At 44.3% G+C, this 18,675-nt stretch overlaps 1 protein-coding gene across 1 annotated transcript in view; it reads left to right on the forward strand.

Annotated features, from left to right (window-relative positions):
* The first annotated feature begins 17,721 nt into the window (after window positions 1-17,721).
* Window positions 17,722-18,675, forward strand: part of MXRA5 (matrix remodeling associated 5) — a 33,610-nt gene continuing 32,656 nt past the window's right edge. The window contains exon 1 of the mRNA XM_034757473.1: window positions 17,722-18,353. The gene's annotated coding sequence lies outside the window, so the exon portion shown is untranslated. The remainder of the gene's footprint in view (window positions 18,354-18,675) is intronic.

Genomic DNA, 18,675 nt, shown 5'->3' on the forward strand with positions numbered 1-18,675 from the left:
ATTACTGGCTGGACGAGCCTCATATTAAAAGGGATGACCAGATCTGAGGGATCAACTGAAGTATGGATTGTGTGAAGAAAAGCCCTGAATAGAAGGGTGAATCCCACTGAGGGTTCATCGTATGACCTTGTTTTGAATATTTTTTTGGGGGGGGGGAGGTTGTTCCTGATTTCTTTTGGATCACAGCACCCTGGAAGGGGTAGGATAGAAGATTCTGGCCAAGACACTGCTACCTTGGACCTCACAGAGACAATGACCTACCAGCTGTGTGAGTTTAAATTTAAATTAATGGAGATATCCCATCTCCTAGAACTGGAAGGGACCTTGAAAGGTCATCGAGTCCAGCCCCCTGCCTTCACTAGCAGGACTAAGTACTGATTTTGCCCCAGATCCCTAAGTGGCCCCCTCAAGGATTGAACTCACAACCCTGGGTTTAGCAGGCCAATGCTCAAACCACTGAGCTATCCCCCCCCCAGTTGTGACCTGATGGACCACGAGGGGGGTGGCACAGGGACAATCCGGTCACAATGTGGGATAGAAGAACTACTGCTCTAAAATATTTTTGAATCCCCAGAGGATAGTGATGGGAAATTGCAACTCTGCAACCAGACCACTCACCTGTGGAACACCACAAGTTTCTCATCTCTCCCTGGTCCTATTCAATATTCTCCTGGACACATTAGAAAAAATGGTAAGAGTCAAAAATATGCAAATGATATAGAACTTTGTCATTCTTTCAATACTCCCTCTTATCCCAATGCCTAGCTGAGATCAGCACAGGAGTGAGAAATAGCTGGCCGAAGTTAAATCCTAACAAGTTGGGAAGCAGAAGAAAACACTGAGAAGAATTTACCACTACAGTGCACACAAGTCATCAAAACTGGCACCTGCTTAGGTGTTCATCTGTACCCTTGGCTGCTGCTGCTGGGATCTCACACACCATATTACCATAGCTGGGTGGCTATGAGACTGCTGCTGCTGCTGACCTAGCTATGATAATCCTTTGTCACCAGCTATTACGGATTAGGGCCACTGGACTTTTGCTGGGTTAAAAAACATCAGCCCTTAGAAAATTGTAGCTGATGCAAAGTGCAATGACATGCCTCCTCAGCAAAATGACTGCAATGAAACACATCAGACCTATCCTTCACTTGCTATACTGGTTTCCTATAGCTCTTCTCCATAAGGCTAGATCTACACTGGAGATGGTTTGATAGTAGAGGTAAATGGTATAGCTATATAGTTTTGTCAATATAACGATCTACATTAGGGCTTTTGCTGATACAGAAATGTCACAAAAATCACGCCCCTGCCCAACACTGCTATACAAGGAAAAATTTCTAGTGTAGGCGTTGCCTGGGTTTAAGGTCACAATCCTTATTTTTAAGGTGCTGAATGTTCTAGGCTCAGAATATATAAAAGATTGCCACAGGTTCCTTGACCTCAATCGATCTCAACCACTCCACTTCTCAGGAAGCATATGAGTGTCTGTTGCAAGAGTGAAGCTCATATGACAGAGTTTTCTTGAGGGCTGGCTTAAGACTCTAGAACTAATTCCTGCAGGACCTGAGAAGAAGGGATCCTAGAAAAATACAGAATTTGCATTTTTACAGAGAATCTTTAGTTTTAACATTTTGTGAAAATATAAAAACATATACAGTAGAAACCCGTTTATCCAAGCCTCCATTATCTGGCTCGCCATATCAAATGTATTGGGGTTTTCAGCTTGACTCATGGGCAGTGGGACTTGGACTGTCAGCCATGGGAGATAGGACTCTGGCTGTCAGCCTGAGCCCTACCGCCTAGGGCAGATGCTTTCCAGATTATCCAAAGAGCCCTGGTCCCAAATAGGTCAGATAAACAGGGTTCCACTGTATAGCAATAAAACTTGGTTTTCAATTGACCCCTATCAGTTGAACACCATGTTTTATCGCTATACATTATATACGTATACATATATATATATATATATATATACATATCTATTGAGGCTAGGGAAACTAAGTTCAGCGCTTCATTTTAATCATGTAAAATTGTGGGGTTTTATATTTTTTTTTATCAGAGAATTTTGTTTTTATTTTATCATGGAAAACGAGGATCCCTGCTGAGAAGTACTTCAAACCTGAATGCTTTCCAATCCAAATGTGAAGTGTATTTCTTTGATTGGGCCTTCCCTAATGACTACACCGGACCCTTGCTAGAACGCACGTCTATATAGTGCGAATTCGCATATAATGCAGTTGCGGCCATTGATCCCAAATTTAATTACTTTAATTGCAATTCATTTTAACGTGGTCCCTGCATTAACGTGGTACCGCACATGGATCCCAAATCCCGCGTTCTAGCGAGGGTACAGTGTACTTCCTAACACATTAGCTTACTCATACAAGAGAGACAAACACCCTCAAGTGCAGTTTTTGTCACTATAGAAAGACACAGCCCTGGTCTACACTATGAGTTTAGGTCAAATTTAGCAGCGTTAAATCAATTTAACCCTGCACCCGTCCACACGACAAAGTCATTTTTGTAGACTTAAAGGGCTCTTAAAATTGGTTTCTGTACTCCTCCCTGATGAGGGGATTAGTGCTGAAATAGACATTGCCGGGTTGAATCTGGGGTAGTGTGGATGCAATTCGACAGTATTGGCCTCCGGGAGCTATCTCAGAGTGCTCCATTGTGACCACTCTGGACAGCACTTTCAACTCAGATGCACTCGCAGGTACACAGCAAAAGCCCCGGGAACTTTTGAATTTCATTTCCTGTTTGGCCAGCATGGCGAGCTCATCAGCACAGGTGACCATGCAGTCCCAGAATTGCAAAAGAGCTCCAGCATGGATCAAACAGGAAGTACTGGATCTGATCGCTGTTTGGGGAGACGAATCTGTGCTATCAGAACTCCGTTCCAAATGATGAAATGCCAAAATATTTGAAAAAATCTCCAAGAGCACAAAGGACACAGAGACTACAACAGGGACCCACAGCAGTGCCGCATGAAAATTAAGGAGCTCAGGCAAGCCTACTAAAAAACCTAAGAGGCAAATGGCTGCTCTGGGTCAGAGCCCCAGACATGCCACTTCTATGATGATCTGCATGCAATTCTGGGGGGCGGGGGGCTACCACTACCCCACCCCTGTCCATGGACACCTGCAAGGAAGGAGTCTAATGAAACAGGGATGAGGATTTTGGAGATGAGGAAGATGAGGAGGTGGAGAAGGAGGAGGATAGCGCACAGCACACAAGCAGAGAAACCATTCTCCCTGACAGCCAGGAACTGTTTATTACCCTGGAGCCAATACCCTCCTAACCCTCCCGAGGTGGGCTCACAGACCATGAAGCTGGAGAAGGCACCTCTGGTGAGTGTACCTTTGTAAATATAATGCATGGTTTAAAAGCAAGTGTGTTTAATGATTAATTTGCCCTGAAGACTTGGGATGCATTCTCAGCCAGTACAGCCCCTCCTTTTAAATGGCCAACCCAACGGGTGCTTGGTATGGGAAAGAAGGCCGCTGCTGTTTGAAACCATTCCCACATGTTCTGAAGGTTGAAGAAACCAAAAGACTCTGGCTTACCATGGCTGCCTGCAAGCCGAATTCTGTTGCTCAGCCCTGCATGTGTGATCTCTCATGCCAAACTGGCAGGCCCTCAATATAAGAGGCAAAATGCGACCTTGTATGAAAGCACATGTGCTATGTAATGTTAACAGTTTGGTTCACCGTGAAAGAGTCTATCCATTGTTCTCTAAAATGTGTCTTTTTAAATAGTACTCTCCCTTTTTTTCCTCCCGCAGCTGCAAATGTTTCAATGCTCCCCCTACCATCTCCGTCCCAGAGGGTAGCACAGATAAGAAGGCGAAAAAAACACACTTGCGATGAAATGTTCTCTGAGCTCATGCAGTCCTCCCGCACTGAAAGAGTTCAGCAGAATGCGTGGAGGCAAACAATACGAGGACAGGAGGGATGAACGAGATGAGAGGCGGCGGGAACAAGATGAGAGGTGGCAGCAGCGTGATGAGAGGTGGCGGCAGCGTGATGAGAGGTGGCAGGATGCAATGCTGAGACTACTGGGGGATCAAACTGATATGCTCCAGCGTCTGATGGAGATGCAGGAAAGGCAGCAGGAGCACAGACCGCCACTGCTGCCCCTGTGTAACCGCCCACCCTCCGCCCCGAGTTCCATAGCCTCCTCACCCAGACGTCCAAGAATGAGGGGGGGGGGGGCGAGAGACAGGAGGAGGCTCCGGGCACCCAACCTCTCCACTTCAGAAGACTGTCCAAACAACAGAAGGCTGGCATTCAATAAGTTTTGAAATGCAGTGTGGCCTTGTCCTTCCCTTCTCCATCACCCCACTCAGTGCTTCCATCCTCCCCCACCCCTCCTGGGCTACCTTGGCAGTTATCCCCCTATTTGTGTGATGAATTAATAAAGAATGCATGATTTTGAAACAATAATGACTTTATTGCCTCTGAAAGCGGTGATCAAAGGGGGGAGGGCGGTTGGCTTACAGGGAAGTAGAGTGAACCAAGGGGGCGGGTTTTCGTCAAAGAGAAACAAACACAACTGTCACACTGTAGCCTGGCCAGTCATGAAACTGGTTTTCAAAGCTTCTCTGATGCGCGGCGCACCCTGCTGTGCTCTTCTAATCACCCCAGTGTCTGGCTGCATGTAATCAGCGGCCAGGGGATTTGCCTCAACCTCCCACCCTGCCATAAACATCTCCCCCTTACTCTCACAGATATTGTGGAGCACACAGCAAGTGGCAATAACAATTGGAATATTGGTTTTGCTGAGGTCTAACCAAGTCAGTAAACTGCGCCAGAGCGCTTTTAAATGTCCAAATGTACATTCTACCACTATTCTGCACTTGCTCAGCCTACAGTTGAATGGCTTCTTACTACTGTCCAGGGTGCCTGCGTATGGCTTCATGAGCCATGGCATTAAGGGGTAGGCTGGGTCCCCAAGGATAATTATAGGCATTTCAACATCCCCAACAGTTATTTTCTAGTCTGGGAAGTAAGTCCCTTCCTGCAACTGTTCAAACAGACCAGAGTTCCTGAAGATGTGAGCGTGATGTACCTTTCCCGGCCATCCCACGTTGATGTCAGTGAAACGTTCCTTGTGATCCACCAGTGCTTGCAGCACCATTGAAAAGTACCCCTTGTGGTTTATGTACTGGCTGCCAAGGTGGTCTGGTCCCAAGATAGGGATACGTGTTCCGTCGATCACCCCAACATAGTTAGGGAATCCCATTGCAGCAAAGCCATCCACTATGACCTGCACATTTCCCAAAGTCACTACCCTTGATAGCAGCAGTTCAGTGATTGCACTGGCTACTTGGATCACAGCAGCTCCCACAGTAGATTTGCCCTCTCCAAATTGATTCTCGACAGACCGGTAGCTGTCTGGCGTTGCAAGCTTCCAGAGGGCTATCGCCACTCGCTTCTCAACTGTGAGGGCTGCTCTCATCTTGGTATTCTTGTGCTTCAGGGCAGGGGAAAGCAAGTCACAAAGTTCCATGAAAGTGCCCTTACGCATGCGAAAGTTTCGCAGCCACTGGGAATCGTGCCAGACCTGCAACACTATGCAGTCCCACCAGTCTGTGCTTGTTTCCTAAGCCCAGAATCGGCGTTCCATGACATGAACCTGTCCCATTACCACCATGATGTCCAAATTGCCAGGACCCGTGCTTTGAGAGAAGTCTGTGTCCAGGTCCTCATCACTATTGTCATCGCGCTGTCGTCACCTCCTCGCCTGCTTTTGCAGGTTCTGGTTCTGCACATACTGCAGGATAATGTGCAAGGTGTTTACAATGCTCACAACAGCAGCGATGAGCTGAGCGAGCTCCATTTTTGCCGTGGTATGGTGTCTGCAGAAGAGCAGAGTTGCAGCGGAAGCGGTGGATGACGACGGATGCCACGAGAATAGATATTTATACCGAACAACAAGAGGAATTCCGAAGTGGATTCATGGCACCAGGAGAGCAGAGTTGCAGCGGAAGTGGTGGTTGGATGATGACATTTAGCAGTCCTACTGCACTGTCAGCTGAAAGCAGTATGGCGTCTGCACGGAAAAAAGGTGCGAAACGATTATCTGCCATTGCTTTCATGGAGGGAGGGGTGACTGACGACATGTACCCCAAAACACCCACAACAATGTTTTTACCCCATCAGGCATTGGGAGCTCAACCGAGAATTCCAATGGGCAGCGGCGTTTGCGGGAAATGTGGGATAGCTACCCACAGTGCAATGCTCCGAAAGTTGACGCTAGCCACGGTACTGTGGACGCACTCCGCCGACATAATGCGCTTAGTGGGGACACACACAATTGACTGTATAAAATTGCTTCCTAAAAATCGACTTCTATAAATTCGACCTAATTTCGTACTGTAGACATACCCACAGAGAGTAAGCCACTCTTGAGAGACCATGGTCTTCTTGGGTTTTATTTATTTATTATAATTTTGAAAGATGCTCAGATACCATGATGAGGAGTGCAGCATAAGAACCTGACTAGAACAGAGAGAAGAACTGGATCTCTTGTGGCCTTTGGTGGGTGTGGACAGGAGAGTTAATACCAGCACTTTTATTTGTCCTGTTTGAGCCCTGTGCAAATACCCCCAGTACTGTAAGGAATGCAGCTCTCTGCCATGCCTTTAGTGTTGGCATTTCCTCTTGCCAGAGAGACATGAGCCAGAAGTCAGGTACTGACAGGTAAAATACCTTTCAGATTACTTTTAAAATGCATAACTGGCTCTTATCAGGATTTATATAGGACTGTCTGCTGTTTGGGAGACAGTAGCTCCTTCCTGCTGTGTCTCACAGCTATGAAGGTAGAAAAATATCACTAACGGTCATTGTCCCAGGCAACAATCTAACCTGCAGTGGTTCCCTGTCCTGCCAAAAATCTTGCCCCTTCAAATGATATTCGGTAAGGAGGAGCAGGACTTCATAACCAACAGCTTGTATTAGAAGTCACTTTATAAACAGGTTCTACTTTCCCTTTGTAAGTTACTTTCTCACCAGAGAGCCATGACAAATGGAGGCAAGGCAGCAGCCTCATTTTGCAACCAATACTCGCCAGGCCCTGTCTTGATAAGTGATGAAATGTGCTAATAATGACAGAAAACCCAATCTTTGCTCCATGTGCCACTTAACAGATGCTGAGAAGAAGCAATTGACAAGCCAACTGACCCTCACCTTCCCACTGATCCACTCTTGCTTAATTGCCTGCATAAAAAAGGCTGAACACAACTAAACATATGGACCTTCTCAGACACTTAGGCTTAATTTAAACCTACTGGCAGGGGGCCAATGCAAAACCTTCTGTGTTGTGCAAGCTCCACAGTACATGGAGGAGCATGGACAGAGAAACTGTCCAGTGAACTTCCACCCTCTCTGAATGCTAGGGAGGAGATGATTCCATGCAGGTTTCAAACAAACAGACATTGGAAGGGAATGTTGGGGCTGGGTCACTATACCTCCAATGAGCTTAAAAGGCAGAAGAAAATATTCCACCCCATAGTTTGGAATCAGGAGCCATGGATGGGCTGCATTATAACCCTGTAGTTCGGTCACATGTTTAGGAGGGGATTGTGTTACTCCTAAAATCTCTGTTTAGTTCTTTAAAGAAAACATGTTTACTTGGTCTTTGTGCAGGGAAGGCTGGATTTCACCCTCAGCAAAGCAGATCTGGAGTAGCTATACTCCTACTTACTCAGAGAGGAGTGAAGCAATGGCTTGGATGTTTTAGGGCTTTGGGGTTAAACACTAAAACTGTCAATCCACATCACAGCTTCTTCTCCACCAAATTTCCCTTTGTCAGATGACGGCATTGTTAAGTTTTACATGCTAAAACCAGCAATAAAACACTTTGGGTACATGTATAACTTACAAGAGCAAAAATTATTTTCAGTGAAAATTCTAATGAAATAATAAGAAATGTTCCTAGACTGTGACCTGATATGCCAAGTTATATACTGGAGCCAATTTTAAATTCTGAACCCTGAAATAGGGGTTTATAGTGGAAACAATTACAGATGCAGAGTGAAGTCCCTGCGTCTGGATTCAATGGGAGCACCACCAGGACTTGTATGTTATACACATATGTCTGTACATAAAACACGTTGAACACCTGAACAGTACATAGATACATTATGTAAAAGGAAAATCTATTGCATTCTATTTTGGGGGGGGGAGGGGTTGTTTTTTTTGGGGGGGTGGTTAGCTGGTAGGAAAAAAACAGTTCTCCCAGAACTGTAAATATAATGAACATATTTTATTAAAATCAAAACACACTGTATGTTCAAGATATGTGATGGGTGTGTGCTATACGTATGTATTCTTTTTAAACAAAATAAGAGTTTTGATTTCTAATATGCTGGCACACTGCGTTTTATATTTAAGTTATCTGTGTTTTACAGTTTTGTATAAAATTGCTTTATCTCAATTATCTCAAATTTAACAAGATGCAACAGGACATAATCTAAAGTAACCTATCCGCACCAACATGTTGAAAATATGGAAAATATCCACCCTTCTTTTTGTCCAATTTCTGCTTGTGTTTTGTATATCAAACATAAAATAATTGCAGGTGTTCTTCCTAAAAAAAGTACACATTAGAATCTAATAAAAAGTTGTTTAACAGTCCTGTAACCTCTGAAAATAAAAATAGTTTTTGCTTTCTACTCCTTCCTCAAGTATTAAGAGGTCAAGTGCCGAGAGGAATCTCTGTACTGGCAGCACAATGTATTTCATACCCATCAAGGAGCAGTTAATCATTGGGCTTGTTTTCACTACAGAGTTGCATTAATTGTTTTGCACTAGATTTCAAACACACAATTCAGTGTCCCCCACATGCCATGCAGATTTGTGTTTAGTGCACCGTAAGTTTTGCCTCACTTCCACGCTGGAACTGCACTCAGTTGATTTAGCGGGAATGTCTTTTGAGTATCAATTTCAGAGTTCTCAGCATTGCTCCAAACAGCAGTGAATTCCAGATAGAGCTATGTGGATTTTGAGGTTTTAAAAAATGTTAGCATCCCAAAGCAGGATGAAAGGTAAAAATCTCAGAAAATTTTGCAAACTAACAAACGGAAAAGAAATTCAGTTGAAGTCAATTGAAACATTTAGTTTTGATCATTTCAATCATAGATCCTCCAGTCTGGCATCCAACACCACCCAGCATCCACACACTAAGCCCAACAACCAAAATTAGACCAAAGTATTACAGCCCACAAGAGACTAAACTATTATGCGCCACAGGGAGAGAATAGGAGGGACCAAGGTGCACCAGTGCTAGAGGCCCCTACAATGACAGGGAAATGATTAAGTGAGATATAACCAGCTAATACTGGCAAGTGACCCACACCCACATGCTGCCAAAGAAGGTGAAAATCCCCCAAGGTCATTGCCATTCTAACGTGGGGAAAGACTCCTTCCTGACCCCACATATTATGATCAGTTAAACTGTGAGTAAGAACCAGCCAGTCAAGCACCTGAGAGAGAGAGAGAGACAGAATGCTCCATCCAATGTCCAGTCTTCATCAATGGCCATCCTTGATGCTTCAGAGGAAAGAGACATAACAAATAAGGAGGGGGAATATCCCTTCCTGACCCCTGCAGGTGGTTGGCTGAAACCCTGAAGCATGAACTTTTAGGAACTGTAACCAGGTGTGCTGAGTCAGGAGCTAACTCAGCACTCTGTTACTCAAATCCCCTTCAGTTTATATTAACTGCACTCTGATTGAAAGACTGGAAGTTGCAGAGGATGCCAATTAACTGAGTGGAGATAGAACTGAGGACTAATTGAGTGGAAGTATCTCCAGCAGCTAGAAATATATAAGCAGACAGAAAGGAAGTGCTGAAGGAGAGTAGGAAGCCTGAAGGAAGGCAGAAGTAGGCAGGACTGGCTGCTGCTACTACTGCACCCTTCCCCAGGAGCAATTGGGGAAGCAGGCTACTAACCGTAAATATAATAAAGCATGCTGGTTAAGAAGACCTGGAGTGGTTGTGGAAAGTTACTGAGGTTGGAAAGGACTCTCAAGGGGCCACTCCAAGAATGGAACATAAAATATAAATGGGAGGTGAGTCCCAAAATGCTGCTGAGCCCTACCATCACAAGTAGCCCCATCATACAAAACACTCAAAACTTTGGCCAGCTTTCTTAAAATTAAATTGTTTGCCCCCCCACCACTCCCACTGGGAGGCTGTTCCACAACCTCACTTCTCTGATGGTTAGAAATATTCTGATTTCCAGCCTGAATTTGGTCATGGATAGTTTATGCCCATTTGTTCTCATGCCAACCTTGACCTTTACCTTAAATAGCTCCCCTGTTGTTTACCCCCAATGTATTTATAGAGAGCAATCATATCCCCTCTCAGCCTTCTTTTTTACTAGACTAAACAAGCCAAGCTCTTCAATCTCCTCTCATAACATAGTCCCTCCATTACCTTGATCACCCTAGCAGCTCTTCTCTGCACCTGTTGCAGTTTGAATTAATCTTTCTTCAAGATGGGTGACCAGAATAGCACACATTATTCCAAATGAGGTCTTACCAGTGCCTTGTCCAATGGCATTAATATTTCTCTATCTCTACTGGAAATGCCTCAACTGATACATCTGCAACTGCATCACATTGGTGGGTCTTAGTCAGCCTGTGATCAACAACACATCCATGTCTCTCTCCTCCTCTGTAGCTTTCAACTAATGAGACCTCAACTTGCAGCAGAAATTCTTATTATTAGACCCTAAGGGCATGATCTTGCCCTTGGTACTATTCAAGTTCATCCCATTTATATCACTGCAGTCCTTCAGGTCATTCAGATTTTCCTGTGTAATATTCCAATCCTCCTCCATATTGATGATGCCTCCCAATTTGTATAATCAGCAAATGATCATCATTAGCATTCTCCCACTTTTTTGTGCCAAGATCTTTAATAAAAATATTGAATAATATTTGTCCCAAGACTGATCCTGGAAGAACTCCACTATTAACCTCCCTCCAGTCTGATAACTCAACTTTCAGCTATTCTCTTCTCCCTTTTAGCCAGTTCCTTGTCCCTCTTACAGGTCTTGTACTGATCCCCATCTTCTTTAATTTAACTAATAATTTCCCATGTGGTACCATGTCAAATGGTTTACTGAAGTCCAAATATATTAGATCTACTGCACTTCCCTTATCTAAAAATATCAGTTATTTTCTCAAAGAAGAAAATCAGGTTAGTCTGACTGGCATGATCTACTTTTAGTAAACCAATTCCTTTACATCCCCTTTATCATTTACCTCCATGAATTTAATTATTCTTTCCTTTACAATTTGTTCTAAAGGCTAGCATACTACTGAAGTCAGACTAACAGGTTGATCACTTTTTTCGTTTCCTAAATATGGGTACGACATTAGCTATTCAGCACCTATATGGTATTATCCCCAAATAGATAGATATATTATAAATCCTTGATACTGGACTAGCAATCTCATAAAACAGTTGTTTCAATATTCTGGGATGGAAATTATCCAGTCCCCCAATTTGAACGCATTAAGATCTTTAAAGATTTTATTGCATCTCAGATGTGGTAATTTCCATTTCTATACCCTCATTTTCATAAGCCATCCTGCTTTCATGCCCATGTTTTATACTATCATCCTTACTGAAAACTGAGGCAAAATAGTCACTTAGTTTTTGGGCCATACATAGATTATTTTTAATCTCCTTCCAATCTGCACTGCATAGCAGCCCAACCCCATCCTTCCTTAATCTCTTTATATTCATATAACTAAAAAAACTCATTATTATTTATTTTAATTTCCTTTGCAAGAGCTAATTTGTCTTTGCTTTTTTAGCAATTCTCACTTTATTCCTATATTTTCTAGCCTCTGAGATGTAACTTTCTTTGCTGATCAGTCCTTTTTTCCATTCCCTATAAACTCTCTGATTATGCCTAACACCTTTTTGAGATGGTTATTCAACAAGCTGGGTCTTTCCCTACAAGTTTTATCCCCTTGTTCAGGATGCAAATTTCAGATAGTTTTTATACAATTGATTTAAAGAAATTCCAAGCCTCCTCCACATTTAAGTCCCTGAGCTCTTCCACCCAATTGACTTTTTAAAACTAAATTCTCTTAATTTCCCAGTGTCTGCCCTTTTGAAATAAAAAAAAAAAATCTGATAGATTTTAACCTGTTGTTGTTGTTGTTAATATAAAATGAACTAAATTTCTAAACAAAAGTGTTTCGCACTAAAAAAATGAATCTTTTTGTATTGAAGAGGTCAATCTGGGATGTTTCAACAATTTCAAAACTTTTTTTACAATTTTATTTCAAGTTGGCAAATTTGTTTTAATGAATCCTTTGCTGAAAAGTTTTGGTTTCAACAAATTTGCACTTTTCCATGAAAAAAGAACATTTTGTGGGCAAATTCCCAACTAGCTCTAATTCTAGGTGATTTTGATCAGCTCTTGTAAGATCCATTTATTCTTAGGTTATCCCATTACTTTCTTTCCCAGCATAATGCAATCCATAGAAAAAAGTCACCTCATGATTCTGGAGGTCAGCTTCCTGGTGGGGAAGAAATCACTAACACTGCGGGAAGCGGCAGCCAGCACATCCCTCGGCCCACGTTGCTTCCCACAGCCCCCATTGGCCTGAAACGGCAAACAGCGGCCAGTGGGAGCTGCGATCTGCTGAACCTGCAGACGCTGCAGGTAAACAAACCATCTCGGCCCGCCAGAGGATTTCCCTGATGGGCTGCATGCCAAAGGTTGCCTATCCCTGTGCTACCCTGTCATTTCCCTGTTACTGTCACAGGAGAACTAATGAATTATTCCCAGTAAACTGATAGACTGAGGGAGTCAGTGTTCATTTATTCAGGAGTAGTCAATTATTTTTTGTCAAGGTCCAAATTTCTTGATCAAGGTATAGTTAAGGTCCAGAATCCAGAGAAAATTATATCTATATCTATATAAATATAGATATAGATATCTATATAGAGAGATATATAAAAGATAAATAAAAAGATTACAGGCTCAATTTAAAAGTGTCTGGTGGTCCGGATTTGGCTTGCGGTCCGCCTATTGACTACCCCTCATCTAGATGCACAATATCTCACTGAGAAAAGAAACAGTGTGAAAGGAGGGAGATGGGGATGTGTGTATGAAATCAGAGGGACTATGATCTTTTGCTTTCTCAACCAGACTTTCAATCAGACCTACCATTCCCCACTGATTCACTTCACACTATGATGGATCCCTCACTCAGTCATTGTCCTCACAGAAAATCCCTTAGATTTGCTCATTCACTCACTCATTCACATCCTCATCTTTCACATCATTTACTGACCTTTACTCAGTCTCTAACTTTCTTCCTTTCACTGTCCACATTTTCCACATCCCCCTCAGTGAGCCCCAGTCTATCATTGTTTTCCTTACTACATCCTTTGCCTTCATTTTGCATTGCTCCCTATCAATGCATCACTTGCTTGCAATTTGCCTGGTCAGGAACTACAATACAAACATGTGTAAAGTCAAAAGGAAATAAAGGAAACACTGACAATGGCACCAGAGTCAGCACAACACCAATACACTGAGATGGAAGAGAATGGAGAATAGGTATGTGGGCATTATTTCAAGAGTGTAACCTGTTTTTCTGCTGCATATAGTCCAGCATTATCTGTCGCATTTTCTAAACTCCCCCATTCTTCTACTGGAAGCTAAGCTAGATTTGATTCACAAGCAGAAATTCACTTCTTAGATTCCACCAACCGGTCAAAGCAGGTGTTAGATCTCTTACCAACTCCAGGAGAATACATTTTGGAACCAGGGTCTGCTAAACAGCAGTTGTGGGGTATCAGTGTTATTCTATCACTACTTCATGCATACATCACTCACTGGATTTCAATCTATTGCTAATGATCCAAATTCAGCAATTTGTTTCTAGTTTTAACCTTAGGTATAATTTCTAGCAGCCTGAGGGGGGACATTTTCCACTAACCTTCAGGCAGGGCAACAACAATAACTTTCCTCTGAACTTTGAGCCTGTAGCAGAAAGGAAGGAAGAGGAGGCCAGTTCTGGCTTCATAAGCTCTGACATTTGCAGTGGGGCAGGGTCAACTGTCTCCCATCTGCAGGGCTGCTTAAAAACTGAGGAGAGCCTTGCATAGCACCTGAAAAGCAGAGAGAAACCAGACTCAATCAGCATGGGGAGCCAGAGAGAAGAGCCCAGTTTCTATGCTGTCTGCACCTGCACTCTCCACAAGGTGAAGGGAGAAGAAGAAGGGAATCTTCCTCCCTACAGACCTGGAACAGGTGGGAAGAGACAGAGCAGTGCTTAATTTGTGCCAGGGCTTGCCAGGGCTATGCCCCAGCACCTCTAGGCTTGGCAGTTCATAGCCCCAGCACCTCTGGGCCCTCCACATCAGTTATGAAAGTAAAAAAAAAATGGCTTGAGCCCCAGCACCTCTTTTATTACAAAGTAAGCACTGAGGCAGAGGACACCCACTAGCCACCCTTTGCATGGGCCGGAGGAAGGAATTGCTAGGACAAGGACATACAAACCCAGCTGGGGAAGACTGTGCCCAAGTGGAGAGGGGAGATTATCTAGGGAGGGATTATAGAAGAACAGAGTGTGCTGACTGTGGGAGGCATACTAGTGCTGGGACATCTCTCCTGAGAGGGGACAGATCCCTGTTTAAATTCCTTATCAGGTAGAGGGGGGACTTGACCCAAGGATCTTCCGCAGCCTGGATGCATACCCTAACCACAAGGTTATCAGTGAGCTGCCGCAGCTGCTTAGGTAGGGGGCATCTGAGCACACCTACCAGAGCAGGCCCCACATGACTTACACTGTTAAATACCTGTGTTCATGGATTGCTCGGGGACTTAAGTGGGAGAGAGGCACCTGGGTGATCAGAGTGAGGCCACAATGCACATGCTCAAATGAACAAACATAAGCATGTAGGGAACTTTTACTGTAAAAACCTAGGTACCAAATGAGGTTAGGCAACAGCAGAACAGGAGTGTTGTAGGTCACAGTGGTGCCTAATAATGGGACTTAGGCATCTTTGTGGGTCCCATCCTCAGAAAAATCCAGATCCTGATCCAGTGGCTTAAGACCGCTGCCAAATCCTTATCCAGCACCTAGCTTTTGCTCTATGCTGCCAATTTTTTACTCTGAACTCTATCATCATGCTGTCTAAATAGCTATTAAGTATAGATGTAGAAAAGTCTGGACCTATTTTTTTGTGTTTCCATAAGTCCAGTTATGGTATCATGATCTATGTGGATTCAACCAAATCTTGCAAATTTGCAGTAAGTGAAGTGGATGAAGTATAGCTGGAAGGGCTGTTCATTGTCAAATTGGATGTGATTTAGCTCATGAATTGTTAATATATTTAATATGGATGTGCATGTTACTGGTGGTGAAAATTATTCTACTGAAATGTTGTTTATGACATATAAGATAGTAATAGTTGCTTCAGTAGCTTAAATACTGTGGATCTAAACTTTTGTTTTCATTAATTGTATCCCCTTCTGCTTCCTGACAATATAGTCCAATGACTTGTGCCAGGACTACAGCATATCTTTGAGAGAAATCTAATCCCAGGTTAGAAACCCCAAGTGATGGAGGATTTGCCACATCCCTTAGTAATCTGTTCCAATGGCTAACTAACTTCTCTGTTGAAATTCTGCATCTTATTTCCAGTTTGAATTCTGCTGACATCAACTTCTAGCCACTGTATCTTGTTATCGAATGTATTTTGTATTTAATGGTTTCCAAAGTAAATGTGACATTCTGCTTGCTTTAAGTGGGTATAAAAGGTGAAGTTAAACTTAACTTTTCTGCCTATCACTGGGATTTTTAGACAGCTTCTTTCATTTGTAGGACAACTGTTGTGACTTAATGGCAAGTATCTTAAAACATCTGAGATATGGACAGGAGATGCTAATAGTGCAAATAGTGATTAGAGGATTGTGGCATCTTATAGACTAACAGAAGTATTGGAGCATAAGCTTTCGTGGGTGAATACCCACTTCGTCAGACACATGTATTCACCCACAAAAGCTTATGCTCCAATACTTCTGTTAGTCTATAAGGTGCCACAGGACTCTTTTTTGTCGCTTTTTACAGATCCAGACTAACACGGCTACCCCTCTGATGTTAGAGGACTGTTATTTGGGTACCACCAACAGGAACTAAGATTTTAGATACCATTTCATTTTAAATGGATTCCTCTGATGAATAATAATGCCATTCTCAGTGTTAGTTTAAGGATCAGTAGCATAACCACTTGTAGGATGGTGCAAGTAAATGTAAAATTAAATGGCTACGCAATGTCACCTTTGACTGGACCAACATGTAACTTTCATTTTCAAAAGCATTCAGGTTCCCCAAACCCGCAACAAATGATTACATTTCTGGGGAGGGGCATGTGACCCTTCTTCCCCTCCCAGGCGTTGCCTTTTGCTGCTTATTGACCATTTTAAAATGGGAGGAGATGGCAGGATCCATCTGCCCTGAGATGGGGTTTTAGATGCTGTTCCAGCTGTAAGTCAGAGTCTGGATTTTTCTGGTGAAATAGCAGTGACTCCATTTTTCTATTACTGTAGTAGAATTTAGAGATACAAGGCCAAACACTGTCTCTACCATAGATGGAGCCAAGTGCCAGATCAGATTTTTTTTCTGAGCTCTTGCTCAGAGTTTTCTAGCTATGCTTGTGTATTTCTGTGGTTCTTGCACTAGTAGAATTCAAGGGTTCAAATCCCTAGACTGGTAGACAGGTTCCTGAGGCAATCTCATGTCAGGTACTGAGCTGGGGTCTTTTGGGTTGTTTTTTTCCTGGTGTGGTGACGGGAGATCCACTTGTCTATATGGCAGAATTCAGGCCAAATATTGACTAGATCCATTAGGCTCTACGTTTCAATGTACACCTTTGGCAATTTGCTTGTTTTAGGATGAATTAGACACAGGATTTTAGTTTGTGTGTGCCTGCGTGTGTGTAATGGCAGCAGCTACATTGTTTCCCTATTTTGAGGGTATGATTTAGAGTCTCCAAAAATTGGCTGGATCAAGCAATCCCCAAGTGCTAGATATAGAGTTTTGCATTATTATTGCACAGCAGTAAATTAGATTTTTTGGTGTCATGGCCCAGTCTACCCTAATTGAGTCCAGACAGTATAATTCAAGGATTTAGAGGAAAAACCTGTCTGAAACCCATAGGGCTGGCTCTGAGTTTTTTGCCGCCCCAGGCAAAAAAGCCTCCCGCTGCCCTCCGGCGGGGAGCGTGGCAGGGGAGGGCGCCGAGCCCGGCCCGCCCGGCCATGGCCCCGCTGTCCCCTGCGGGCCGGAGCGCCGGGGGAGGGCGGCGAGCCCAGTCACAGCCCCGCTCTTGGACAGGAGCACCGCCAGGCGCCCCAACAGCCCCAGTATGTTTAAAAAAACAAAAAACAACCCTGAGCACCACCCCCTCCAGGTGCTGCCCCAAGTACATGCTTGATAGGCTGGTGCCTGGAGCTGGCCCTGGAAACCCAGGTGCCAGATATGGTTTTTTGTTGTTTTGTTTTTCACAATGCTCTCTCCCTCCTCCACCATGAGCTGTGGTCCTGGTTTTTCTGTCGATTGCCAGTGGCTACCCAGCAAGAGACAGCTTTCAATTTGCGTAAATTATACCTCAGTTAAGCTCTGCTGTCTCCAGCACCTTCGCTTAGCTCCCTCCCCATCAGCTCCCCTCTGAAGAGCCGCCCACCGAGAAAGAGGAGCTGAGCAGTTACTCCGTCCTCGCTCCAGACACACCGCCCGAGAAGTGCTGCCGTGCCCCGAGCGCTGTGAGCGCTTCCTTTCCTGCCTGTCCCGGGGCTGGATTTGAGCCTGAGGCTGCGGCGCTGGGGGCTGAGCCATCTGCTGCAGGAAACAAAAGCTGGTGAATTGCTTTGCGCTCTCCCCCAAGTGCCTGGGAGGAAAGAGCGGTGGTGCCGGGAAATGCTACAAGCTGCCTGCATGGTCTGCTTGCTTTGAAACGAGTGATCTCGGGATTTGTTGTCTTTAATAAAAAAAAATAATAATAACAAAAGGTGGATGGATTTCGAGGGCTAATTTTTTTTTTTTTTTTTGAGCCATGACTCCCCAACCTGGCTGGCGGGCAATGCGAAGGCGTAAGGAATGATAGCCCGGGGCTGAGCCAGGTTTGTTTGGGCTGGGATGAACTTTTGGAGCCTGGGGGGCACCCAATGACAGACACGCTGCCGGAGCACGCAGGATCTGAAACAACCACGTTCCTGGGCATACCTTAGACGAGCTTCTAGCCCCTGGCAGCGACGGAGGAGGATGGGCGCTGCCGCTGCCGGAGTTTTGTGATACCGAACTGCAGGTAATGGCTGTTGCACCCAATGCCTTTTCGCTGTCTGCCCCTCCCCGCATGGGGTCGCGTTGCTGCGTGCTGTTCATTGCATTTTAACTGGCAATGTGAGCCCTTGCAGAGGAGCCCCGCGCGGGGGTGGAGGGGGGAGAAGAGATGGAAAAATGCCTGATTAACCCAAACAAACGCACGCTGGTGCAGCAGCCACTTTGGATGTGGTTCGTTAGGTTCCCTGGGCTGCTTGGAAGCCTCAGGCTGTAGAGGTGAAATGCTGCCCGAATGCGGGGAGGGGATGGTTGGGGGCCGGGGTTCACCTCCATGCAATCGGGGCTTG

This window comes from Trachemys scripta, chromosome 1 (assembly GCF_013100865.1).
Source record: "Trachemys scripta elegans isolate TJP31775 chromosome 1, CAS_Tse_1.0, whole genome shotgun sequence".
NCBI lineage: Eukaryota > Metazoa > Chordata > Testudines > Emydidae > Trachemys > Trachemys scripta.